The sequence below is a fragment of the Nicotiana tomentosiformis genome, chromosome 6 (genome assembly GCF_000390325.3).
Source record: "Nicotiana tomentosiformis chromosome 6, ASM39032v3, whole genome shotgun sequence".
NCBI classification, from domain to species: domain Eukaryota; kingdom Viridiplantae; phylum Streptophyta; class Magnoliopsida; order Solanales; family Solanaceae; genus Nicotiana; species Nicotiana tomentosiformis.
Genome location: NC_090817.1, coordinates 103,256,414 through 103,280,586, shown reverse-complemented (window position 1 = coordinate 103,280,586; position 24,173 = coordinate 103,256,414).

The window sequence follows — 24,173 nt, the reverse complement described above, 5'->3', positions numbered from 1 at the left end:
GTTCCTCGTTGCTTTGCGTTTTACGGCCAAAAAACTAGAATTCCACCCGATTCCCATATTTTCATGTGCTATAGCCCAAGTTTTCCGAGTGGGCCCGGCCACCCGGACCCCGAACGCCTAAAAACTTTTTGGTCCATGAAATACGAACTAAGGAACCATAGTTACCGCCCGCCATGACCGTTCCTCGATGGTTTTGCGTTTTACGGCCAAAAAACTAAAATTCCGCCCGATACGACATAAGGAACCACAGTTACCGCCCCGCCATGACCGTTCCTCTTTTCTTTTTTTGCGTTTTACGACAAAAAAACTAGAATTTTGCCCGATTCCCATTTTTACTTTTGCTATAGCCCACGCCTTCCGAGTGGTTCCGAGCCCCCGAACCCGAATCGCCTAAAAATATTTTGGGTCATAGAATACAACCTAAGGAACCATAGTCGCCGCCCTGCCATGAACGTTCCTCATATTTTGCATTTTGCGACCAAAAAACTAAAATTCCGTCAGATTCATATATTTTCGTGTGCTATAGCCCACGCCTTCCGAGTGGGCCCGGCCCCCTGGATCCCGAGCGCCAAAAAATTAAGTTACTGCCCCGCCATGATCGTTCCTCGTGTTTTTGAATTTCACGGCCAAAATACTAGAATTCCGCCTGATTCCCATATTTGCATGCCACGCCTACAGAGTGGGTCCGAGCCCCGGAACCGGATCGCCTAAATTTTTTTTGGGCCATAGAATACGACCCAAGGAACCATAGTCACAGCCCCGCCATGACAGTTCCTTGTTGTTTTGCGTTTTACGGCCAAAAACTAGAAATCCGCCCGATTCCCATATTTTAGTGTTCTATAGCCCACGCCTTTAGAGTGGGCCCGATCGCCCGGACCCGGATCACATAAAAAAATTCGGGTCATAGAATATGACCTAAGAAACCATAATCGCCGCCCTGCCATGACCGTTGCTCGTTGTTGTGTATTTTACGGCCAAAAAACTAGAATTCCGCCCGATTCCCATATTTTCGTGTGCTATACCCACACCTTTAGAGTGGGCACGAGCACCCGGACCCGGATCACATAAAAAAATTTTGGGTCATAGAATACGACCTAAGAAACCTTAGACGTTGCCCAGCCAAGACCGTTCCTCGTTATTTGGCGTTTTACGGCAAAAAAATAGAATTCCGCCAGATTCCCATATTTTAGTGTTCTATTGCCCACGCCTTCCGAGTGGGCCCGAGCCCCCCGAACTTGGATCGCCTAAAAAGATTTCGAGTCATAGAATACGACCTAAGGAACCATAGTCGCCGCCCTGCCATGACCGTTCCTCCTTTTTTTGCATTTTACGGCCAAAAAACTAGAATTCCGCCTGGTTCCCATATATTCGTGTGCTATAGCCCACGCCTTCAGAGTGGGACCGAACCCCCGAACCCGGATCACCTAAAGCGTTTTCTAGCCATAAAATATGACCTAAGGAACCATAATCGCCGCCCGCCAAGACAGTTCCTCGTTGCTTTGCGTTTTACGGCCAAAAAACTAGAATTCCACCCGATTCCCATATTTTCATGTGCTATAGCCCAAGTTTTCCGAGTGGGCCCGGCCACCCGGACCCCGAACCCCTAAAAACTTTTTGGTCCATGAAATACGAACTAAGGAACCATAGTTACCGCCCGCCATGACCGTTCCTCGATGGTTTTGCGTTTTACGGCCAAAAAACTAAAATTCCGCCCGATACGACCTAAGGAACCACAGTTACCGCCCCGCCATGACCGTTCCTCTTTTCTTTTTTTGCGTTTTACGACAAAAAAACTAAAATTTTGCCCGATTCTCATTTTTACGTATGCTATAGCCCACGCCTTCCGAGTGATCCCGAGCCCCCGAACCCGAATCGCCTAAAAATATTTTGGGTCATAGAATACAACCTAAGGAACCATAGTCGCCGCCCTGCCATGAACATTCCTCATATTTTGCTTTTTGCGACCAAAAAACTAAAATTCCGTCAGATTCATATATTTTCGTGTGTTATAGCCCACGCCTTCCGAGTGGGCCCGGCCCCCTGGATCCCGAGCGCCAAAAAATTAAGTTACTGCCCCGCCATGATCGTTCCTCGTGTTTTTGAATTTCACAGCCAAAATACTAGAATTCCGCCTGATTCCCATATTTGCATGCCACGCCTACAGAGTGGGTCCGAGCCCCGGAACCGGATCGCCTAAATTTTTTTTGGGCCATAGAATACGACCCAAGGAACCATAGTCGCAGCCCCGCCATGACAGTTCCTTGTTGTTTTGCGTTTTACGGCCAAAAACTAGAAATCCGCCCGATTCCCATATTTTAGTGTTCTATAGCCCACGCCTTTAGAGTGGGCCCGATCGCCCGGACCCGGATCACATAAAAAAAATTCGGGTCATAGAATATGACCTAAGAAACCATAATCGCCGCCCTTCCATGACCGTTGCTCGTTGTTGTGTATTTTACGGCCAAAAAACTAGAATTCCGCCCGATTCCCATATTTTCGTGTGCTATACCCACACCTTTAGAGTGGGCACGAGCACCCGGACCCGGATCACATAAAAAAATTTTGGGTCATAGAATACGACCTAAGAAACCTTAGACGTTGCCCAGCCAAGACCGTTCCTCGTTATTTTGCGTTTTACGGCAAAAAAATAGAATTCCGCCAGATTCCCATATTTTAGTGTTCTATTGCCCACGCCTTCCGAGTGGGCCCGAGCCCCCCGAACCTGGATAGCCTAAAAAAATTTCGAGTCATAGAATACGACCTAAGGAACCATAGTCGCTGCCCCGCCATGACCGTTCCTGCTTTTTTTGCATTTTACGGCCAAAAAACTAGAATTCCGCCTGATTCCCATATTTTCGTGTGCTATAGCCCACGCCTTCAGAGTGGGACCAAGCCCCCGAACCAGGATCACCTAAAGAATTTTCTGGCCATAAATACGACCTAAGGAACCATAATCGCCGCCCGCCAAGACCGTTCCTCGTTGCTTTGCGTTTTACGGCCAAAAAACTAGAATTTCGCCAGATTCCCATATTTTCATGTGCTATAGCCCAGGTTTTCCGAGTGGGCCCGACCACCCGGACCCCGAACGCCTAAAAACTTTTTGGTCCATGAAATACAAACTAAGGAACCATAGTTACCGCCCGCCATGACCGTTCCTCGATGGTTTTGCATTTTACGGCCAAAAAACTAAAAATCCGCCCGATACGACCTAAGGAACCACAGTTACCGCCCCGCCATGACCGTTCCTCTTTTCTTTTTTTGCGTTTAACGACCAAAAAATTAGAATTCTGCCCGATTCCCATTTTTACGTATGCTATAGCCCACGCCTTCCGAGTGATCCCGAGCCCCCGAACCCGAATCGCCTAAAAATATTTTGGGTCATAGAATACAACCTAAGGAACCATAGTCGCCGCCCTGCCATGAACGTTCCTCATATTTTGCATTTTGCGACCAAAAAACTAAAATTCCGTCAGATTCATATATTTTCGTGTGCTATAGCCCACGCCTTCCGAGTGGGCCCGGCCCCCTGGATCCCGAGCGCCAAAAAATTAAGTTACTGCCCCGCCATGATCGTTCCTCGTGTTTTTGAATTTCACGGCCAAAATACTAGAATTCCGCCTGATTCCCATATTTGCATGCCACGCCTACAGAGTGGGTCCGAGCCCCGGAACCGGATCGCCTAAATTTTTTTTGGGCCATAGAATACGACCCAAGGAACCATAGTCGCAGCCCCGCCATGACAGTTCCTTGTTGTTTTGCGTTTTACGGCCAAAAACTAGAAATCCGCCCGATTCCCATATTTTAGTGTTCTATAGCCCACGCCTTTAGAGTGGGCCCGATCGCCCGGACCCGGATCACATAAAAAAATTCGGGTCATAGAATATGACCTAAGAAACCATAATCGCCGCCCTGCCATGACCGTTGCTCGTTGTTGTGTATTTTACGGCCAAAAAACTAGAATTCCGCCCGATTCCCATATTTTCGTGTGCTATACCCACACCTTTAGAGTGGGCACGAGCACCCGGACCCGGATCACATAAAAAAATTTTGGGTCATAGAATACGACCTAAGAAACCTTAGACGTTGCCCAGCCAAGACCGTTCCTCGTTATTTTGCGTTTTACGGCAAAAAAATAGAATTCCGCCAGATTCCCATATTTTAGTGTTCTATTGCCCACGCCTTCCGAGTGGGCCCGAGCCCCCCGAACCTGGATAGCCTAAAAAAATTTCGAGTCATAGAATACGACCTAAGGAACATAGTCGCTGCCCCGCCATGACCGTTCCTGCTTTTTTTGCATTTTACGGCCAAAAAACTAGAATTCCGCCTGATTCCCATATTTTCGTGTGCTATAGCCCACGCCTTCAGAGTGGGACCAAGCCCCCGAACCCGGATCACCTAAAGAATTTTCTGGCCATAAATACGACCTAAGGAACCATAATCGCCGCCCGCCAAGACCGTTCCTCGTTGCTTTGCGTTTTACGGCCAAAAAACTAGAATTTCGCCAGATTCCCATATTTTCATGTGCTATAGCCCAGGTTTTCCGAGTGGGCCCGACCACCCGGACCCCGAACGCCTAAAAACTTTTTGGTCCATGAAATACAAACTAAGGAACCATAGTTACCGCCCGCCATGACCGTTCCTTGATGGTTTTGCGTTTTACGGCCAAAAAACTAAAATTCCGCCCGATACGACCTAAGGAACCACAGTTACCGCCCCGCCATGACCGTTCCTCTTTTCTTTTTTTGCGTTTTACGACAAAAAAACTAGAATTTTGCCCGATTTCCATTTTTACGCATGCTATAGCCCACGCCTTCCGAGTGGTCCCGAGCCCCCAAACCTGAATTGCCTAAAAATATTTTGGGTCATAGAATACAACCTAAGGAACCATAGTCGCCGCCCTGCCATGAACGTTCCTCATATTTTGCATTTTGCGACCAAAAAACTAAAATTCCGTCTGATTCATATATTTTTGTGTGCTATAGCCCACGCCTTCCAAGTGGGCCCGGCCCCCTGGATCCCGAGCGCCAAAAAATTAAGTTACTGCCCCGCCATGATCGTTCCTCGTGTTTTTGAATTTCACGGCCAAAATACTAGAATTCCGCCTGATTCCCATATTTGCATGCCACGCCTACAGAGTGGGTCCGAGCCCCGGAACCGGATCGCCTAAATTTTTTTTGGGCCATAGAATACGACCCAAGGAACCATAGTCGCAGCCCCGCCATGACAGTTCCTTGTTGTTTTGCGTTTTACGGCCAAAAACTAGAAATCCGCCCGATTCCCATATTTTAGTGTTCTATAGCCCACGCCTTTAGAGTGGGCCCGATCGCCCGGACCCGGATCACATAAAAAAAATTTGGGTCATAGAATATGACCTAAGAAACCATAATCGCCGCCCTGCCATGACCGTTGCTCGTTGTTGTGTATTTTACGGCCAAAAAACTAGAATTCCGCCCGATTCTCATATTTTCGTGTGCTATACCCACACCTTTAGAGTGGGCCCGAGCACCCGGACCCGGATCACATAAAAAAAATTCGGGTCATACAATACGACCTAAGAAACCTTAGACGTTGCCCAGCCAAGACCGTTCCTCGTTATTTTGCGTTTTACGGCAAAAAAATAGAATTCCGCCAGATTCCCATATTTTAGTGTTCTATTGCCCACGCCTTCCGAGTGGGCCCGAGCCCCCCGAACCTGGATCGCCTAAAAAAATTTCGAGTCATAGAATATGACCTAAGGAACCATAGTCGCTGCCCCGCCATGACCGTTCCTGCTTTGTTTGCATTTTACGGCCAAAAAACTAGAATTCCGCCTGATTCCCATATTTTCGTGTGCTATAGCCCACGCCTTCAGAGTGGGACCAAGCCCCCGAACCCGGATCACCTAAAGAATTTTCTGGCCATAAATACGACCTAAGGAACCATAATCGCCGCCCGCCAAGACCGTTCCTCGTTGCATTGCGTTTTACGGCCAAAAAACTAGAATTTCGTCCGATTCCCATATTTTCATGTGCTATAGCCCAGGTTTTCCGAGTGGGCCCGACCACCCGGACCCCGAACGCCTAAAAACTTTTTGGTCCATGAAATACGAACTAAGGAACCATAGTTACCGCCCGCCATGACCGTTCCTCGATGGTTTTGCGTTTTACGGCCAAAAAACTAAAATTCCGCCCGATACGACCTAAGGAACCACAGTTACCGCCCCGCCATGACCGTTCCTCTTTTCTTTTTTTGCGTTTTACGACAAAAAACTAGAATTTTGCCCGATTCCCATTTTTACGTATGCTATAGCCCACGCCTTTCGAGTGGTCCCGAGCCCCCGAACCCGAATCGCCTAAAAATATTTTGGGTCATAGAATACAACCTAAGGAACCATAGTCGCCGCCCTGCCATGAACGTTCCTCATATTTTGCATTTTGCGACCAAAAAACTAAAATTCCGTCTGATTCATATATTTTCGTGTGCTATAGCCCACGCCTTCCGAGTGGGCCCAGCCCCCTGGATCCCGAGCGCCAAAAAATTAAGTTACTGCCCCGCCATGATCGTTCCTCGTGTTTTTGAATTTCATGGCCAAAATACTAGAATTCCGCCTGATTCCCATATTTGCATGCCACGCCTACAGAGTGGGCCCGAGCCCCGGACCCGGATCGCCTAAAAATTTTTTGGGCCATAGAATACGACCCAAGGAACCATAGTCACAGCCCCGCCATGACCGTTCCTCGTTGTTTTGCATTTTGCGGCCAAAAAACTAGAATTCCGCCTGATTCCCATATTTTCGTGTGCAATAGGCCACGCCTTCAGACTGGGCCCGAGCCCCCGGACCCGGATCGCCTATGTTTTCTGGCCATAGAATACGACCTAAGAAACCATAGTCGCCGCCCCACCATGACCGTTCCTCGTCTTTTTGCGTTTTATAGCCCACGCCTTCATAGTGGGCCCGGGCCCCCGGACCCCAATCGCCTAAATATTATCGTAGCCATGAAATATGACCTAAGGAACCATAGTTACTGGCCCGCCATTACATTTCCTCATGTTTTTGTGTTTTATGACCAAAAAACTAGAATTCTGCCCGATTCACATATTTCCGTGTGCTATAGCCCAAGCTTTCCGAGTGGACCCGGCCACCCGGACCCCGAGCGCCTAAAATCTTTTCGGTCCATGAAATACGAACTAAGGAACCATAGTTACCTCCCCGCCAATAAACTAGAATTCCGCCCGATTCCCATATTTTCGTGTGCTACAGACCACGCCTTCAGAGTTGGCCCGAGCCTCCGAGACCCGGATCGCCTAAAATTTCTTCGGGCCATAGAATACGACCTAAGGAACCATAGTCGCCGCCCCTCCATGACCGTTCCTCGTTTCTTCGCGTTTTACGGTCAAAAAACTAGAATTCCGCCTGATTCCCATATTTTCGTGTGCTATAGCCCACGCCTTCCGAGTGGGCCTGAGCCCCCGACTTCGGATCGCCTAATATTTTTGTGGGCTATAGAATATGACCTAAGCAACCATAGTCGCCACCCCCACCATGACCATTCCTCATTTGTTTGCATTTTACAGCCAAAATAGCCCACGCCTTGCGAGTGGTCCCGGGCCCACCAGACCCCGATCGCCTAAACAATTTTTAGGACCATGAAATACGACCTAAGGAACCATAGTCGCCGCCCTGCCATGTCCTTTTCTCGTTTTTTTGCGTGTTACGAAAAAAAACTAGAATTCCGCCCGATTCCCATATTTTAGTGTTATATAGCCCACGCCTTCTGAGTTGGACCAAGCCCCCCGGACTTGGATCGCCTAAAACTTTTTTGGGTCATCGAATACGACCTAAGGAACCATAGTAACCCCCCCGCCATGACCGTTCCCCTACATGACCGTTCCTCGTGTTTTTTCGTTTTACGGCCAAAATACTAGAATTTCTCTCGATTCCCATATATTCATGTGCTACAGCCCTCGCCTTCAGAGTGGGCCCGAGCCCTCGGACCCCTAATCACCTATTATATTTTCGGGCCATAGAATATGCCCTATGGAACTATAGTCGCCGCCCCGCCATGACCGTTCCTCGTCTTTTTGCATTTTATACCCAAAAAACTAGAATTCCACCCAATTCCCATATTTCCGTGTTCTATAACCACCGCCTTCCGAGTGGGCCCGGCCCCCCGGACCCCGATCGCATAAAACTTCTTTCGTGGCCATAAATACGACCTAAGGAATAGTTACCACCCCGCCATGACCATTCCTCGTGTTTTTGCGTTATACTGCCAAAAACTTGAATTCCGCCCGATTCCCATATTTTTGTGTGCTATAGCCCACGCCTTCTGAGTGGGCCCGAGCCCCTGGACCCGGATCGTCTAAAATCTTTTTGGGTCATAGAATACGACAAAAGGAACCATAGTTGCCGCCCCGCCATGACTGTTCCTTATTGTTTTGCGTTTTACGGCCAACAAACTAGAATTCCCCTCGATTCCCATATTTTCATGTGCTATAAGACCACGCCTTCCGAGTGGGCCCGGCCCCCCGGACGCCGAGCGCCTAAAAACTTTTCGGGCCATGAAATACGAACTAAGGAACCATAGTTACCACCCCTCCTTGACCGTTCCTCTTTTCTTTTTGCGATTTACGTCAAAAAAACTAGAATTCCGCCCGATTCCAATATTTTCGTGTGCGCTCACGCCTTCAGAGTAGGACCGAGCCCCCGGACCCGGATTGCCTAAAAAAATTTTGGGCCATAGAATACAACCCAAGGAACCATAGTCGCTGCCCCGCCATGATTGTTCCTCGTTGTTTTGCGTTTTACAGCCAAAAAAGTAGAATTCCGCCCGATTCCCATAATTTAATATTCTATAGCCCATGCCTTCCGAGTGGGTATGAGCCCCCGACTTCGGATCACCTAAAACTTTTTCGGGCCATAGAATACGACCTAAGGAACCATAGTCTCCACCCCACCATGATCGTTCCTCGTTTTATTTGCCAAAAAACTAGAATTTCGCCCGATTCCTATATTTTCGGGTTCTATAGCTCACGCCTTCCGAGTAGTCCCTGGCCCCCCGAAACCCGATCGCCTATAAAGTTTTGTGGCCATTAAATACGACTTAAGGAACCATAGTTACCGCCACGCCATGACAGTTCCTCATGTTTTCGCGTTTTACGGCCAAAAAACTAGAATTCCGCCCGATTCCAATATTTTCGTGTGCTATGGCCCACGCCTTCAGAGTGGGCCCGAGCCCCCGGATTGCCTAAAGTTTTTACGGGCAATGAAATATGACCTAAGGAACAATAGTTACCACCCCTTCAGACCGTTCCTCATTTTTTTGTTTTGTACGGCCAAAAAGCTAGAATTCTACCCGATTCCCATATTTTCGTGTGCTATAGCCCAAGCCTTCAGGGCGGGCTAGATCCCCGGGATACGGATCGCCTAAAATTTTTTCGGGCCATAGAATATGACCTAAGGTACCATAGTCGCAGCCCGCCATGACCGTTCCTCATTTCTTTGCGTTTTACGGCCAAAAACTAGAATTCCGCGTGATTCCCATATTTTCGTGTGCTATAGCCCACGCCTACCGAGTGGGCCCGAGCCCCCGACTTCGGATCACCTAAAACTTTTTCAAGTCATAGAATACGACCTAAGGAACCATAGTCACCACCCCAACATGACCGTTCCTCATTTTTTGCATTTTACGGCCAAAAATGAGAATTCCGCCAGATTCCCATATTTTCGTGAGTTATAGCCCACACCTTCAGAGTGGGCCCTGCCCCCCTGACCCCGAGCGTCTAAAAACTTTTTGGGCTATGAAATACGACCTAAGAAACCAGAGTTACCGCCCCTCCATGACCGTTCATCGTGTTTTTGCGTTTTACGGCCAAAACATTAGAATTCCGCCTCATTCCCATATTTTCGTGTTCTATAGCCCACGCCATCCGAGTGGGCCCGAGCCCTCGACTTCAGATCGCCTAAAAAACTTTTAGGCCATAGAATACGACCTAAGGAACCATAGTCACCGCCCCAACATGGCCGTTCCTCGTTTCTTTGCGTTTTACGGCCAAAAAACTAATATTTCGCTCGATTCCCATATTTTAGTGTTCTATAGCACACGCCTTCCGAGTGTGCCCGAGCCCCCGGACCCGGATCGCATAAAAGTTTTTCGGGTCATAGAATACGACCTAAGGAACCATAGTCTCTGCCACGCCATGACCGTTCCGCGCCACGACCGTTCCTCGTGTTTGTTCATATTACAGCCAAAAAACTAGAATTCCTCTCGATTCCAATATTTACGTGTGCTACAGCCCACGCCTTCAGAGTGGGCCCGAGCCCCCAGACCCGAATAACCTAAAATATTTTCGGGCCATAGAATATGACCTAAGGAACCATAGTCGCCGCTCCACCATGACCGTTCCTCATCCTTTTGCATTTTATAGCCAAAAGACTAGAATTCCTCCCAATTCCCATATTTTTATGTTCTATAGCCAGCACCTTCTGAGTGGGCCCGGGTCCCCCGGACCCCCATCGCCTAAAATTTTTCGTGGCCATGAAATACGACCTAAGGAATAATAGTTACCACCCCTCCATGACAATTCCTCATGTTTTTGTGTTTTACGGCCAAAATACTAGAATTTCGCCCAATTCCAATATTTTCGTGTGCTATGGCCCATGCCTTCAGAGTGGGCCGGAGCCCCCGGACCCGGAACGTCTAAAATCTTTTCAGGTAATAGAATACGATCTTAGGAACCATAGCCATTGCCCCGCCATGACCGTTCCTCATTGTTTTGCGTTTTACAGCAAAAAAACTAGAATTCCGCCTGATTCCCATATTTTCCTGTTCTATAGCCCACACCTTACGAGTGGACCCGGCCCCCCAGAACCCCATCGCCTAAAAATTTTTCAGGCCATGAAATACGACCTAAGGAACTATAGCTACCGCCCCTCCTTGACCATTCCTCGTTTTTTGCGTTTTACGGCCAAAAAACTAGAATTCCGCCTGATTCTCATATTTTCGTGTGCTATAACCCACGCATTCTGAGTGGGCCAGAGCCCCCGGAATCGGATCGCCTAAAAACTTTTTGGGCCATAGAATACGACCTAAGAAACTAGAGCCGGCGCCCCGCCATGACTGTTCCTCGTTGATTTGCGTTTTACGGCCAAAAACTAGAATTCCGCCTCATTCCCATATTTTCGTGTGCTATAGCCCAAGCCTCCGAACTCGAATCGCCTAAAATTTCTTTGGGCCATGGAATAAGACCTAAGGAACCATAGTTGCTGGGGCACCATTACCCCGATCCCATATTTTCAAATTCTATAGCCCACGCCTTCCGAGTGGTCCCGGGCCCACCAGACCCCAATCGCCTAAAAAGATTTCGGGTCATGAAATACGACCTAAGGAACCATAGTTACCGCCCAGCCATGACCGTTCCTTTTTTTGCGTTTTACGGCCAAAAAACAAGAATTCCGCCCGATTCCCATATTTTCATTTGCTATAGTCCACGCCTTCCGAGTGGGCCCGGCCCCCCAGACCCCGAGCGCCTACAAACTTTTCGGGCCATGAAATATGACTTAAGGAACTATAGTTACCGCCCCTCCACGACCGTTCCTCGTGTTTTGGCGTTTTACGGCCAAAGCACTAGAATTCTGCCCGATTCTCATATTTTCGTGTGCTACAGCTCACGCCTTTAGTATGGGCCCGAGACCCCGGACCTGGATCGCCTAAAAAAAATTTGGGCCACAGAATACGACCTAAGGAACCATAGTCGATGCCCCACCACGACTGTTCCTCGTTGTTTTTCGTTTTACGGCCAAAAAACTAGAATTTTGCCCGATTCTCATATTTTCGTGTTCTATAGCCCACGCTTTCCGAGTGAACCCTGGCCCCCCGGACCCCGATCGCCTAAAAAATTTTCGGGCCATGAAATACGACCTAAGGAACTATAGTTTCCGCCCCGCCATGACAATTCCTCCTTTTTCGTGTTTTACGGCCAAAAAACTAGAATTCCACCCGATTCCCATATTTTCGTGTGCCAGAGTGAGCCAGAGACCCGTGACCCGAATCGCCTAAAAAAATTTTGAGCCATAGAATACGACCTAAGGAACCATAGTCGCCTCGCCGCCATGACTGTTCCTCGTTTCTTTGCGTTTTACGGCCAAAAAACTAGAATTCCACCTAATTCCCAGTGGGTATGAGCCCCCGACTTCGGATCGCCTAAAACTTTTTCGAGTCATAGAATAAGTCATAAGGAACCATAGTCGCCGCCCCACCATGATTGTTCCTCGTTTTGTTTTGCGTTTTATGGCCAAAAAACTAGAATTCTGCCAGATTCCGATATTTTCGGGTTCTATAGCCCACGCCTTCCGAGTGGTCCCGGGCCTACCGGACCCGAATCGACTAATTATTTTTCCAAGCCATGAAATATGACCTAAGGAACCATAGTCTTCGTCACGCCATGAACGTTCCTCGTTTTTTTCGTTTTACGGCCAAAAACTAGAATTTCGCCTGATTCCCATATTTTAGTGTTCTATAGCCCACGCCTTCCGAGTGGGCCCGAGCCCCCCCCCCTGAACCGGATCGCCTAAATTTTTTTTGGGTCATAGAATATGACCTAAGGAATCATAGTCGCCGCCCCGCCATGACCATTTCCCGCCACGACCGTTCCTCGTGTTTTTTCGTTTTACGGCCAAAAAACTAGAATTCCTCTCAATTCCCATATTTTCGTGTGCTACAGCCCGCACCTTCAGAGTGGGCCCCAGCCCCCGGACCCGAATCACCTAAAATATTTTCTTGCCATAGAATACGACCTAAGGAACCATAGTCGGCGCCCCACCATGACCGTTCCTCGTCTTTTTGTGTTTTATAGCCAAAAAACTAGAATTCCGTACAATTCCCATATTTTCGTGTTCTATAGCCAACGCCTTCCCAGTGGGCCCGGGCCCCCCGGACCCCGATCGCCTAAAATTTTCGTGGCCATGAAATACGACCTAAGGAACCATATTTACCGCCTAGCCATGACCGTTCCTCGTGTTTTTGCGTTTTAAGGCCAAAAACCTAGATTTCTGCCTCATTCCCATATTTTCGTGTGCTAGCCCAAGCCTTCTGAGTGGGCCGGAGCCCCCGAACCCGGATCGCCTAAAATCTTTTCGGGTCATAGAATACGACCAAAGGAACCATAGTCGCCGCCCTACCATGACCGTTCCTCATTGTTTTGCATTTTACGGCCAAAAACCTAGAATTCCGCTAGATTCCCATATTTTCGTGTTCTATAGCCGACGCCTTATGAGTGGACCCGGGTCCCCCGGACCCCATCGCCTAAAAGTTTTTCAGGCCATGAAATACGACCTAAGGAACTACAGTTACCGCCCCGCCATGACCTTTCCTCATTTTTTGCATTTTATGGGCAAAAAACTAGAATTCCGCCTGTTTCCCATATTTTCGTGTGTTATCTCCCACGCCATCCGAGTGGGCCCATCAAATATGACCTAAAGAGCCATAGTCACCGCCCCTCCATTAACGTTCCTCGTTGGTTTACGTTTTACGACCAAACAACTTGAATTCTACCTGATTCTCATTTTTTCGTATGTTATAGTCCACGTCTTCCGAGTGGGCCCTGGCCCCCTGGACCCCGATCGTCTAACATTTTTCCGGGCCATCAAATATGACCTAAGGTATCATAGTCACCCTCCCTCCATGACCATTCCTCGTTGTTTTGCGTTTTACGGCCAAAAAACTAGAATTCCGCCAAATTCCAATATTTTCGTGTGCAGCCCACGCTATCCCAGTGGGCAGGCCCCCCGGAACCTGATTGCCTAAAAACATTTCGGGCCATCAAATACGACCTAAGGAACCATAGTCACCGCCCCTCCATGACCTTTCCTCATTTTTTGTATTTTACGGCCAAAAAACTAGAATTCAGCCCAATTCCCATATTTTCGTTTGAAAAAACCCACGCCTTTCGAGTGGGCCCGGATGCCCTGGACCCCGATCGCCTAAAAATTTTCCAGTCCATCAAATACGACCTAAGGAACCATAGTGATGCCCCCCCATGATCGTTCCTCGTTTTTTGCGTTTTATGGCCAAACAACTAGAATTCTGCCTGATTCCCATATTTTTGTGTCCTATATAGTCCACGCCTTCCGAATGGGTCGGCCCCCCCGAACGCGGATCGCCTAAAAGATTTCTGGGCCATCAAATAGGACCTAAGGAACCATAGTCACCACCCTACCATGACCGTTCCTCGTTATTTTGCATTTTAGGGGCATAAAACTAGAAATCCGCCCGATTCTTCGTGTTTTATAGCCCACGCCTTCCGAGTGGGCCCGGGCCCTCTAGACCCGGATCGCCTAAAATTTTTCTGGGCCATCAACTAGAACCTAAGGAACCATAGTCACCGCCCCGCCATGACTGTTTCTCGTTGTTTTGCGTTTTACAGCCAAAAAACTAGAATTCCGCCCGATTCCCATATTTGCGTATGCTATACCCCACGCCTTCCCAGTGGGCATGGCCCCCCTGACACGGATCTCCTAAAAAAAAAATTTTAGGCCATCAAATACGACCTAAGGAACCATAGTCACCACCACGCCATGACCGTACCTCGTATATTTGCGTTTTACGGCCAAAAAACTAGAATTCCACCCTATTTACATATTTTCGTGTGCGCTTTCCGAGTGGGCCCGGACCCTGTTCGCCTAAAATATTTCCATTCCATCAAATACGACCTAAGGAACTATAGTCACCGCCCCGCCATGACCGTTCCTCGTAATTTTTTGAGTTTTACGGCTAATAAACTAGAATTCCGCCTTATTCCCATATTTTCGTGTGCTATAGTCCACGCCTTCCGAGTGGGACCGGACCCCGATCGCCTAAAAAGAATTTCGGGCCATCAAATACGACCTAAGGAACCATAGTCACCGCCCTGCTATGACCGTTCCTCGTTGTTTTTGCGTTTTACGGCCAAAACACTAGAATTCTGTCCGATTACCATATTTTCATGTGCTATAGTCCACGCTTCCGAGTGCCACCCCCCCCCCCCCGAACTCGAATCGCCTAAAATTTTCTGGGCCATCAAATATGACCTAAAGAACCATAGTCACCGCCCCGCCATGACCGTTCCTCATTTTTGTGCGTTTTACGGCCAAAAACTAGAATTCTGCCTAATTCTCATATTTTCGTGTGTTATTGTTCACGTCTTTCGAGTGGGCCCGGGCCCCACGGACCTCGATCGCCTAAAATTTTTCTATGCTATCAAATACGACCTAAGGAAGCATAGTCACCGCCTCGCTATGACCGTTGCTCGTTGTTTCGCATTTTACGGCCAAAAAACTAGAATTATGCATGATACCCATATTTTCGTATGCCGTCTTCCGAGTGGGTCGGGCCCCTCAAGACCCGAATCGCCTTAAACTTTTTAGGGCAATAAAATACGACTTAAGAAACCATAGTCACCACCCCGCCATATCCGATCCTCAATATTTTGCGTTTTACGGCCAAAGAACAAGAATTCCGCCTGATTCCCATATTTTCGTGTGCTATAGCCCACGCCTTCCGAGTTGGACCGAGCCCCAAGGACTCGGATAGCCTAAAATTTTTCCGGCCCATCAAATACGACCTAAAGAACCATAGTCACCTCCCCGCCATGACCATTCCTCGTTGTTTTGCATTTTACAGCCAAAAAACTAGAATTCAGCCTGATTCCCATATTTTCGTGTGCTATAGCCCACGCCTTCCGAGTGGGCCCGGGCCCCCGACCCCGATCAACTAAAAATTTTCCGGGCCATGAAATACGATCTAAGGAACCATAGTTACCGCCTCGCCAAGACCGTCCCTCTTTTTTTGCGTTTTACTGCAAAGTACTAGAATTCCGCCCCATTCCCATATTTTCGTATGTTATAGCCCACGCCATCCGAGTGGACCCATCAAATATGACCTAAAGAGCCATAGTCACCCCCCTCCATAACCGTTCCTCGTTGTTTTACGATTTACGGCCAAACAACTTGAATTCTACGTGATTCTTATTTTTTCGTATCCTATAGTCTACGTCTTACGAGTGGGCCCTGGCCCCTAGACCCCGATCGCCTAACATTTTTCCGGGCCATCAAATATGACCTAAGGTACCATAGTCACCACCCCTCCATGACCATTCCTCGTTGTTTTGCGTTTTACGGCCAAAAAACTAGAATTCAGCCAAATTCCCATATTTTGGTGTGTTATAGCCCACGCTATCCCAGTGGGAAGGGCCCCCCGGAACCGGATTGCCTAAAAAATTTTCGGGCCATCAAATACGACCTAAGGAACCATAGTCACCGCCCCGCCATGAGCTTTCCTCATTTTTTGCATTTTACGGCCAAAAAACTAGAATTCAACCCAATTCCCATATTTTCGTTTGAAAAAACCCACGCCTTTCGAGTGGGCCCGGATCCCCCGGACCCCGATCACCTAAAACGTTTCCAGTCCATCTAATACGACCTAAGGAACCATAGTTACCCTCCCCCCCCATGATCGTTCCTCATTTTTTGCGTTTTACGGCCAAACAACTAGAATTCCTCCCGATTCCCATATTTTTGTGTCCTATATAGTCCACGCCTTCCGAGTGGGTCATCCCCCAGAACACGGATCGCCTTCTGGGCCATCAAATAGGACCTAAGTTAACCATAGTCAGCGCCCTACCATGACCGTTCCTCGTTATTTTGCATTTTACGGGCAAAAAACTAGAAATCCACCTGATTCTTCGTGTTCTATAGCCCACGCCTTCCGAGTGGGCCCGAACCCTCTAGACCCGGATCACCTAAAAGTTCTTTGGGCCATCAAATAGATCCTAAGGAACCATAGTCACCGCCCCGCCATGACTGTTTCTCGTTGTTTTGCATTTTACAGCCAAAAAACTAGAATTCCGTGTGATTCCCATATTTTCGTGTGCTATAGCCCACGCCCTCCCAGTGGGCATGGCCCCAATGATACGGATCGCCTAAAAATTTTCGCGCCATCAAATACGACCTAAGGAACCATAGTCACGACCACACCATGACCGTACCTCGTATTTTTGCGTTTTACGGCCAAAAAACTAGAATTCCCCCCGATTTACATATTTTTGTGTGCGCCTTCCGAGTGGGCCCGGACCCCGTTCGCCTAAATTATTTCCATGCCATAAAATACGAACTAAGGAACCATAGCCACCGCCCCTCCATGACCGTTCCTCATTTGTTTTTGCGTTTTACGGCTAATAAACTAGAATTCCGCCTCATTCCCATATTTTCGTGTGCTATAGTCCACGCCTTCCGAGTGGGCCCGGACCCCGATCGCCTAAAAAACATTTCGGGCCATCAAATACGACCTAAGGAACCATAGTCACCGCCCTGCTATGACCGTTCCTCGTTGTTTTTGCATTTTACGGCCAAAACACTAGAATTCTCTCCGATTACCTTATTTTCATGTGCTATAGTCCACGCGTCCGAGTGCCCCCCCCCCCCGAACCCGATTGCCTAAAATTTTCTGGGCAATCAAATATGACCTAAAGAACCATAGTCACTGCCCCGCCATGATCGTTCCTCATTTTTGTGCGTTTTTCGGCCAAAAACTAGAATTCTGCCTAATTCCCATATTTTCGTGTGCTATTGTTCACGTCTTCCGAGTGGGCCCTGGCCCCCCGGACCTCGATCGCCTAAAATTTTTTTATGCTATCAAATACTCCCTAAGGAAGCATAGTCACCGCCTCGCTATGACCGTTCCTCATTGTTTTGCATTTTACGGCCAAACAACTAGAATTATGCGTGATACCCATATTTTCGTATGCCGTCTTCCGAGTGGGTCGGGCCCCTCAAGACCCGAATCGCCTTAAATTTTTTTGGGCAATCAAATACGACTTAAGAAACCATAGTCACCACCCCGCCATATCCGATCCTCAATATTTTGCGTTTTACGGCCAAAGAAAAAAAATTCCGCCTGATTCCCATATTTTCGTGTGCTATAGCCCACGCCTTCCGAGTTGGACCGAGCCCCAAGGACTCGGATAGCCTAAAATTTTTCCAGCCAATCAAATACGACCTAAAGAACCATAGTCACCTCCCCGCCATGACCATTCCTTGTTGTTTTGCATTTTACAGCCAAAACACTAGAATTCAGCCTGATTCCCATATTTTCGTGTGCTATAGCCCACGCCTTCCGAGTGGGCCCGGGCCCCCGACCCGGATCAACTAAAAATTTTCCGGGCCATGAAATACGATCTAAGGAACCATAGTTACCGCCTCGCCAAGACCGTCCCTCTTTTTTTGCGTTTTACTGCAAAGTACTAGAATTCCGCCCCATTCCCATATTTTCGTGTGTTATAGCCCACGCCATCCGAGTGGACCCATCAAATATGACCTAAAGAGCCATAGTCACCCCCTCCATAATCGTTCCTCGTTGTTTTACGATTTACGGCCAAACAACTTGAATTCTACGTGATTCTCATTTTTTCGTATCCTATAGTCTACGTCTTACGAGTGGGCCCTGGCCCCTGGACCCCGATCGCCTAACATTTTTCCGGGCCATCAAATATTACCTAAGGTACCATAGTCACCACCCCTCCATGACCATTCCTCGTTGTTTTGCGTTTTACGGCCAAAAAACTAGAATTCAGCCAAATTCCCATATTTTCGTGTGTTATAGCCCACGCTATCCCAATGGGCAGGGCCCCCGGGAACCGGATTGCCTAAAAAATTTTCGGGCCATCAAATACGACCTAAGGAACCATAGTCACCGCCCCGCCATGAGCTTTCCTCATTTTTTGTATTTTACGGCCAAAAAACTAGAATTCAGCCCAATTCCCATATTTTCGTTTGAAAAAACCCACGCCTTTCGAATGGGCCCGGATCCCCCGGACCCCGATCGCCTAAAACGTTTTCAGTCCATCTAATACTACCTAAGGAACCATAGTTACCCCCCCTTGATCGTTCCTCATTTTTTGCGTTTTACGGCTAAACAACTAGAATTCCTCCCGATTCCCATATTTTTGTGTCCTATATAGTTCACGCCGTCCGAGTGGGTCGTCCCCTCGAACGCGGATCGCCTTCTGAGCCATCCAATAGGACCTAAGGAACCATAGTCAGCGCCCTACCATGACCGTTCCTCGTTATTTTGCATTTTACGGGAAAAAAACTAGAAATCCGCCTGATTCTTCGTGTTCTATAGCCCACGCCTTTTGTGTGGGCCCGAACCCTCTAGACCCGGATCACCTAAAATATTTTTGGGCCATCAAATAGATCCTAAGGAACCATATTCACCGCCCCGCCATGACTGTTTCTCGTTGTTTTGCATTTTACAGCCAAAAAACTAGAATTCCGTCCGATTCCCATATTTTCGTGTGCTATAGCCCACGCCCTCCCAGTGGGCATGGCCCCAATGATACGGATCGCCTAAAAAATTTTGCGCCATCAAATACGACCTAAGGAACCATAGTCACGACCACGCCATGACCGTACCTCGTATTTTTGCGTTTTACGGCCAAAAAACTAGAATTCCACCCGATTTACATATTTTCGTGTGCGCCTTCCGAGTGTGCCCGGACCCCGTTCGCCTATATTATTTCCATGCCATAAAATATGACCAAAGGAACCATAGCCACCGCCCCGCCATGACCGTTCCTCATTTGTTTTTGCGTTTTACGGCTAATAAACTAGAATTCCGCCTCATTCCCATATTTTCGTGTGCTATAGTCCACGCCTTCCGAGTGGGCCCGGACCCCGATCGCCTAAAAAACATTTCGGGCCATCAAATACGACCTAAGGAACCATAGTCACCGCCCTGCTATGACCGTTCCTCGTTGTTTTTGCGTTTTACGGCCAAAACACTAGAATTCTCTCCGATTACCTTATTTTCATGTGCTATAGTCCACGCGTCCGAGTGCCCCCCCCCCCCCGAAATCGAATTGCCTAAAATTTTCTGGGCCATCAAATATGACCTAAAGAACCATAGTCACCGCCCCGCCATGACCGTTCCTCATTTTTGTGCGTTTTACGGCCAAAAACTAGAATTCTGCCTAATTCCCATATTTTCGTATGCTATTGTTCACGTCTTCCGAGTGGGCCCTGGCCCCCCGGACCTCGATCGCCTAAAATTTTTCTATGCTATCAAATACTCCCTAAGGAAGCATAGTCACCGCCTCGCTATGACCGTTCCTCGTTGTTTTGCATTTTACGGCCAAAAAACTAGAATATGCGTGATACCCATATTTTTGTATGCCGTCTTCCGAGTGGGTCGGGCCCCTCAAGACCCAAATCGCCTTAAATTTTTTTGGGCAATCAAATACGACTTAAGAAACCATAGTTACCACCCCGCCATATCCGATCCTCAATATTTTGCGTTTTACGGCCAAAGAACAAGAATTCCGCCTGATTCCCATATTTTCGTGTGCTATAGCCCACGCCTTCCGAGTTGGACTGAGCCCCAAGGACTCGGATAGCCTAAAAATTTTTCGGCCCATCAAATACGACCTAAAGAACCATAGTCACCTCCCCGCCATGACCATTCCTCATTGTTTTTCATTTTACAGCCAAAACACTAGAATTCAGCCTGATTCCCATATTTTCGTGTGTTATAGCCCACGCTATTCCAGTGGGCAGGGCCCCCCGGAACCGGATTGCCTAAAAAATTTTCGGGCCATCAAATAAGACCTAAGGAACCATAGTCACCGCCCCGCCATGAGCTTTCCTCATTTTTTGCATTTTACGGCCAAAAAACTAGAATTCAGCCCAATTCCCATATTTTCGTTTGAAAAAACCCACGCCTTTCGAGTGGGCCCGGATCCCCTGGACCCCGATCGCCTAAAACGTTTCCAGTCCATCTAATACGACCTAAGGAACCATAGTTACCCCCCTATGATTGTTCCTCATTTTTTGCGTTTTACGGCCAAACAACTAGAATTCCTCCTGATTCCCATATTTTTGTGTCCTATATAGTCCACGCCTTCCGAGTGGGTCGTCGCCCCGAACGCGGATCACCTAAAAGATTTCTGGGCCATCAAATAGGACCTAAGGAACCATAGTCAGCGCCCTACCATGAACCATAGTCAGTGCCCTACCATGACCGTTCCTCGTTATTTTGCATTTTACGGGCAACAAACTAGAAATCCGCCCAATTCTTCGTGTTCTATAGCCCACGCCTTCCGAGTGGGCCCGAACCCTCTAGACCCGGATCACCTAAAAACTTTTGGGCCATCAAATAGATCCTAAGGAACCATAGTCACCGCCCCGCCATGACTGTTTCTCGTTGTTTTGCATTTTACAGCCAAAAAACTAGAATTCCGTCTGATTCCCATATTTTCGTGTGCTATAGCCCACGCCTTCCCAGTGGGCATGGCCCCCATGATACGGATCGCCTAAAAATTTTCGGGCCATCAAATACGACCTAAGGAACCATAGTCACGACCATGCCATGACCGTACCTCGTATGTTTGAGTTTTACGGCGAACAAACTAGAGTTCCACCTGATTTACATATTTTCGTGTGCGCCTTCCGAGTGGGCCCGGACCCCGTTCGCCTATATTATTTCCATGCCATAAAATATGACCTAAGGAACCATAGCCACCGCCCCGCCATGACCATTCCTCATTTTTTTTTGCGTTTTACGGCTAATACACTAGAATTCCGCCTCATTCCCATATTTTCATGTGCTATAGTCCACGCCTTCCGAGTGGGCCCGGACCCCCCGGATCCCGATCGCCTAAAAAGTTTTTGGGCCGTCAAATACGACCTAAGGAACCATAGTCACCGCCCCACCATGACCGTTCCACGTTATTTTGCGTTTTACGGCCACATAACTAGAATTTCGCGTGATTACCATATTTTAGTGTGCCTCCTTCCGAGTGGGCCGGGCCCCTCCGAACCCGGATCACCTTAAAATTTTTCGGGCCATCAAATACGACCTAAGGAACCATAGTCACCGCCCCATCATAACCGTTCCTCATTGTTTTGCATTTTGCGGCCAAAAAACTAGAATTCTGCCCGATTCCCATATTTTCGTGTGCTATAATAGCCCACGCCTTCCGAGTGGGCCCGAGCACCCCGGATTCAAATCGCCAAAAAATAATTTGGGCCATCAAATACGACCTAAAGAACCATAGTCACCACCCCGCCATGACCGTTCCTCGTTTTTAGCATTTTACGGGCAAAAAACTAGAATTTCGCCTAATTCCCATATTTTAGTGTGCTTTAGCCCACGCCTTCCGAGTGGGCCCGGACCTCGATCGTCTAAAATTCTTTCGGGCCATCAAATACAACAAAAGGAACTATATTTACCGCCCTGCCATGACCGTTCCACATTTTTTTGCGTTTTACGGCAAAAAAATAAGAATTCCGCGTGATTACCATATTTTCGTGTGACTCCTTCCGAGTGGGCCGGACCCGGATCGCCTTAAATTTTTCCGGGCCATCAGCTACGACCTAAGGAACAATATTCACCACCCCGCCATCACTGTTCCTTATTTTTTGCATTTCACAACCAAAAAACTAGAATTCCGCCTGATTCCCATATTTTCGTGTACAATAACACACGCCTTCTGAGTGGGACCGGGCCCTCCGGACCCGGATTGCCAAATTTTTTTCTTGGCCATCAACTAGAACCTAAGGAACCATAGTCACCGCCCTGCCATGCCTGTTCCTTGTTGTTTTGCGTTTTACGGGAAAAAAACTAGAATTCCGCCAAATTCCCATTTTTTCGTGTGCTATAGTCCATGCCTTCCTAGTAGGCAGGGCCCCCCGGACCCGGATCGCCTAAAAATTTTTGGGCCACAAAGTAAAACCTAAGGAACCCTAGTCACCGCCACGCCATGATCGTTCCTCGTATTTTTACATTTTACGGCCAAAAAACTAGAATTTCGCGTGATTTCCATATTTTCGTGTGGGCCCGGACCCCGTTCGCCTAAAATTCTTCCGGGCCATCAATTACGACCGAAGGAAACATAGTCACTGCCCCCTCCATGACCGTTCTTCGTTTTTAGCGTTTTACGGCCAAAAAACAAGAATTTTGCATGATTACCATATTTCTGTGTGTTATAGCCCATGCCCTCCGAGTGGGCCCGGACCCCCGTACCCCGATCGCCTAAAATTTTTTTGGGCCTTCAAATACTACCTAAGGAACCATAGTCACCGCTCTGCCATGACCATTCCTCTTTTTTTTTTTGCGGCCAAAAAACTAGAATTCTGCTAGATTCGCATATTTTTGTGTGTGCCCACGCCTTCCGAGTGGGCCCGGGCCCCCGGACCCCGATCGCCTAATAATTTTTCGGGCCTAGAAATACAACCTAAAGAACCATAGTTACCACCTCGCCATAACCGTTCCTCGTGTTTTTGCGTTTTACGGCCAAAAAACAAGAATTCCGCCCGATTCCCACATTTTCGTGTGCTATACTCCACGCCTTCCGAGTGAGCCCGGGCCCCATGGACCCTGATCACCTAAAAAATTTTCGGACCATAGAATATGCCCTAAGGAACCATATTTATTGCCCCACCATGACCGTTCCTTGTGTATTTGCATTTTACGGCCAAAAAAACTAGAATTCCGCGTGATCCCCATATTTTCGTGTGCTATAACCACGCATTCCGAGTGGGCCCGTACCCTGTTCGCCTAACATTCTTCTGGGCCATCAATTACGACATAAGGATCCATAGTTACCACCCCGCCATGACCGTTCCTCCTTTTTTTGTGTTTTACAACCAAAAAACTAGAATTCCGCCTCATTCCCATATTTTCGAACACCTTCCGAGTGGGCCCGGACCCCGAGCGCCTAAAAAGTTTCCGGGCCATAAAATACGACCTAACAAACAATAGTTAACACCCCTCCATTAACGTTCCTCGTGTTTTTACGTTTTACGGCCAAAAAACTAGAATTACGCCCGATTCCCTGTGCTATAGCCCACGCCTTCAATGTGGGTCCGAGCCCCCGGACCCGGATTGCCTAAAATATTTTTGAGCCATAGAATACGACCCAAGGAACCATAGTCTCTGCCCCGCCATGACCGTTCCTCGTTTGTTTTGCGTTTTACGGCCAAAAAACTAGAATTCCCCCTGATTCCCATAGTTTTGTGTGCTATAGCCCACGCCTTTCGAGGGAGCCCGGACTCCCCGGACCCCGATCACCTAAAAATTTTCCGAACCATCAAATACGACCTAAAGAACCATAGTTACGACCCCGCCATGACCGTTTCTCATTTGTTTTGCGTTTTACGGCAA